Below are 4925 nucleotides of genomic sequence, written 5' to 3' on the forward strand. Positions count from 1 at the left end.
TATCTCTTCTGACCTCCGTGAGTATTGCACAGCATGGGTGCATTATATGTATGTGTGTGTGTGTATATATATATACATGTATGTATGTATATTAGTAAAACTGATAAACATACAACCAAGAAGACACAAACATTACTTATTAGTGGGCCCATCATTGAAATGGATATTAAGAATACCAGGAGATAATTAGTTTAGCCTTGCTGTATCCAAACACCTAACAAGGAACTTAAAAGGAAAACAGATGAAGGATGTATTTTGGCTCATATTGTAAGAAGGGCGACAGTCCATCTGTGTGTGGGAGCATGACTAGCTGTTTACACAGCTCACCAACCAGAAACCAGGCCTTAAAAGAAACGGAGGAAAATCCTTTAGATTAGATCATTGGGATGACGCAGTCTCTGGACCTCCTAAAGCAGGCACTCACCTCTCCTGCAGTGTTAACTCTCTCTAATAATAAACCATTTCCTTACGGTCTCATTATCAATGTTTTCACTGGAACAGATAGTCAAGCCGATAATGACTACCAGGATAGGCAAAGGCACAAGTCTAACCTCAGCTTTTTGAAATAATTCCTTCACCTTAACCCAGGGAATCAGGTCAATTTAAAAAGCCTCCTGCAGGAACAAAGACCACTTGTAGTTGTTTGGACCCGGAATTATCAAAACAAGTTCACATCTCTAATTGCAATCAAGCTGCAAGGTCCATTTCTATTGAGAGAGAGAGAAGAGACACAGGCAGATAGGGAAAGTCAGAGCAGGTTCCTTAAGATGGAAACAACTTGTTCTTAGAAGATACAGTGGTGGAGAGTGGCAGGAAAGAAGAGCCCTCTGGAGGTGGACATCCAAGCAGGAACAATAATGAGAATGGGAAATGGAGGATTCACTGACCATGTAAGATACTGAACCCAGGGCTTGTTCAGTGAACTCCCAGCTCCAGGACCCCTCCCTTTCCAAAAGTGAGTTTTTTGCTTACTTGAAGAATTTCTGTTGCTTTTTCTGTGTTTTGGTACCTGTCTCTCTCAGACAGTCACTTCTTTTCCTGTCTCATGAATGAACTTGCCTATTCCTTTGATAACCACTGCAAACTTATGTTATTTTTTCATCTGACCTATAGAAGGTTATGAGCACTACTACTGTAAACCTCTTGGAAATTTCCATCTACTCAGATGAGAATCGGGTGAAATCTACCCTCATATATGTCAAGACCCTAATGAATATCCAAGACCCTCTCACCTTTCTGTGATCTATCATATAAATTTAAATTTTATTTTTTAATCCTTTATTATTTTTATTTTATGTGTATGAATGTATTGTTTGCATATGTGTAAGTGCACCTATGTCATGTAATGCCTGCGAAAGTCAAAAAATGGTACTGGATTCATCTTGGAACTGGATGTACAGAAGCAGTTAGTCGCTGAGTGTTGAGAACTGAACCCTCATCCTTCAGCTAGAGAAGATATTCTGCTATCTATCCAGCCCCATATATTTAAATTTTATTGTCTTTTTTATATTCATTCCACATCCTACATAAACCACAACCCAGTTAATGCAATTCATCTTGATCCTGTTCCTCCAGGGAGACCTCTGAAACTATTCCTGGACCAAGGTTAAACTTAAGAAAAATAATCCTAAATTCTTACATCTGCATTGCAATGTTCTCAAGCAGTACTACCACCCCTAAGTGAGCTGCAAGCCAGACATTAAAAAATTTTGGATTTTTTTTTCCTAAGTTGAATAATAAAGGGTTATCAATTGAAAAAAAATGTTGTATGAAGAATTAGGGACATTGCTCTAATAAATCTAACCCTGTAATTTCTTGGACCAATGGAGGGAATAGGTTCTGTTCCTATAATATTCTGGCAAATAATGTTGCTACATTCTGTCAGCGGCCTTGGAATGTGAGTGTGGGTATGTAATATGTACTAGTTTATGTGGTGGAGGAAAGGGGCAGACATGATGGCATCAGAATGCCCCATTGTTACTAGTCACTGCTCTTGTCTATTTTCATAGTGTGAGAGCACACCAAAGGGTACAGAAAAATATGAAAAATATGTCATTTGGCATGGAAAGGGCTGAGTTTTGAGTTGTAAGCAAGGTGGTACTTAAGAGCACCGTATGTAAAATGTACTAGTTTATGTGGTGGAGGAAAGGGGCAGACATGATGGCATCAGAATGCCCCATTGTTACTAGTCACTGCTCCTGTCCATTTTCATAGTGTGAGAGCACACCAAAGGGAACAGAAAAATATGAAAAATATGTCATTTGTCATGGAAAGGGCTGAGTTTTGAGTTGTAAGCAAGGTGGTACTTAAGAGCACCTGTAGATATTAAGGGGATTAGCACCATTTAAGGGGAATCTAGTGCACTGCACTAGAAAAATAGGAAAGGAGCCCTGAATCCCAAACCCCATCCATCCCAGGCTCAACCTGTGAAAAGTACAACTTCATAAGAAAGGAGTGAGGCTCAACCAGGAATGCTACTGATGGATTTTTTGTTCTAGAAAACAGTGGTCTCAGTAGGTAGAAGCCAGGGCAAGTGTGGAGATGTTTCATCTCAGGCTTGCAGCAGAAGTAAGCAAAATCATCCCCATGTGAAAGGAGCGAGGCTCAACCAGGAATGCTACTGATGGATTTTTTTGTTCTAGAAAACAGTGGTCTCAGCAGGTAGAAGCCAGGGCAAGTGTGGAGATGTTTCATCTCAGGCTGGCAGCAGAAGTAAGCAAAATCATCCCCATGATTCTGGTTATGCAGGAATGTTATATCTAATGTTTAGAGAGCCAAGAAATCTTGCACCAAGACTCCAGAGAGCTTCTGAGCTCAAACAATGTTCATGATGGTTGAAGGCCCCTCAGGGAAGCCCCGGGTGGCCATTCTATGAAGCTGTGAATGTGAAACCCAAGTTTCAATGGAAATTCCATTATTTGGGTGATGCCATGATTGTGGCACATAAGCCAAGGAGAGCTACTGACGTGGGTGAATATCAAACACCTGACAGAGGCCATGTGTCTGGCATGCAGCACACTTAGGGGTGGTAGGACTGCTTGAGAACATTGGAATGCAGATGATTCCATCATGAGCCTCAGAAATGGAGATGAAACTACTTGATTTAATGTTTTCTGTGCTGGGTTTCATTGCAGCGTTGGCCTTATAGTTCATTCCAATGAACTTATTCGTTCCTTTTGCAATGGAAGTGTTTACTCTGTGCCATTGAAGCATGTGACTTGTTTTGAAGAGATTATCTTGAATCTCAGAAAAGACTTTAAACTTCTGAACAGTGTTTGAATTTTTAAAGACTCTGAAGCCTGTTGAAGTTGTAATACATGTATTTTACATTATGGGATCGGCATGAACCTATGGAGGCCATGTTTGGAATGTTGTGACTTGATTGAAAAATGTTTCCTTAGGCTCATGTGCTTGAAAACTTGGTCCTCAGATAAGAGCAGACCTTGAAGTGAAGCCAAATTTGAGGAGAACATTACACTGAAGATTAGTATTACTGAGAGCAGGACTTGAGGAGTCTATGGCAGCTTACAGTTCTTGTCATCTATCTGCTCCCTGATGTGGACAGAAGGTGACCAGCTACTGCTTTGTATTCCTTACACTTGGACTTCCACAAGACAATAGCTATATCTCTCAAACTGTAAACAAAAAATATACCCTTCTTTTCATTTCCTGTGTTCAGGTTTTTCATAAAAAGAATGAGAAATGGAACCAAACTGGTGTCCTCTCCATTGAGACCCACTCTTATAAACATTTTTTAAGATTTGTGAAAGAAAAGTTCCCAGAAAAATACTGCATCTTGAACTGAACTTCCTTCAAAGATCACCAACTAAGTAAGACTTCAATGATTGTGGGTCGTTTAGAATGTTGCAGACACAAGGGCCATTTATAACTAACCTTGGGTCATATTTATTCCCATAAATATCTACTCCTTGGCCACCTTAGTTTCTGACTGAACATTCTGTGACTAACAGAATGTATTAGTTTAACAAAGAAAGAGTTCTGATCAATCAAAATTCTAAGAATGTCATGAGATATCATGAGACCTCTAGTAGAATTCCCCCCACTTTGCTGTGAATCCCCTACTGAATGTACCAATCCATGTATGTGAGAAATGTCTTATTTATGAATTTTCTTTATTCTACTGTAAAAACTTCTTTAAACTTTTACCAGTTTGGAATGTGATATTTGGGGAAACCTAAATATGTGTTTCCGGGTCATGGTCACTCATATTTGATCCAGAAAAAACATCTTTAATTCCTTTGCGGTGATAGCTGTTTATTTCACTTCCAGTGCTTGGTGCCCAACATGGGGCCCCAAAGAGAAAGATCTACTTTTTACTTAGGGAATCAATTAGATTGGTGCCAGGTACCAGGCAGGGCTTCCTTGTAGCCCACAATTGTCTTCTGGAGAGGCAATTGGTGATTTCTTTCTTCGGTTCCGGACCTCTCTGGATTAGTTGATGGTCTATTGGTTTATTCTGAGCTTGTTAACAGGTTACTATTTGTTTAGATATCTATTTGCTTGCTTGTTTGTGCTCCAAGCATTTGCTTTAGAGTCCATTTTTGCTTGCTTAAGAAGCATTTTAATTCTTTTTTAAAAAAGTTATTTTTTATTTTGTGTATGAGTATATTGCCTGCATGTACATAAGTGCACTAGTGTCATTCAATGCCCGCATAGATCTGAAGATGGTGTCAGATCCTCTGGAACTGGAGTCACAGATGGTTGATAACTGACATGTTGGTGCTCGGAATCCAGCCCAGTCCCTCTAGGCAACCAAAAATGGACTCTAAAGCAAATTCTTTGAGCACAAACAAGCAAGCAAATAGATATCTAAACAAATAGTAACCTGTTAACAAGCTCAGAATAAACCAGGAGACCATCAAGTAATCCAGAGAGGTCTGGAACCCAAGAAAGAAATCACCAAT

The sequence above is a fragment of the Nannospalax galili genome, unplaced genomic scaffold (genome assembly GCF_000622305.1).
Source record: "Nannospalax galili isolate Female #2095 unplaced genomic scaffold, S.galili_v1.0 scaffold3825, whole genome shotgun sequence".
Classification (NCBI taxonomy): Eukaryota; Metazoa; Chordata; class Mammalia; order Rodentia; family Spalacidae; genus Nannospalax; species Nannospalax galili.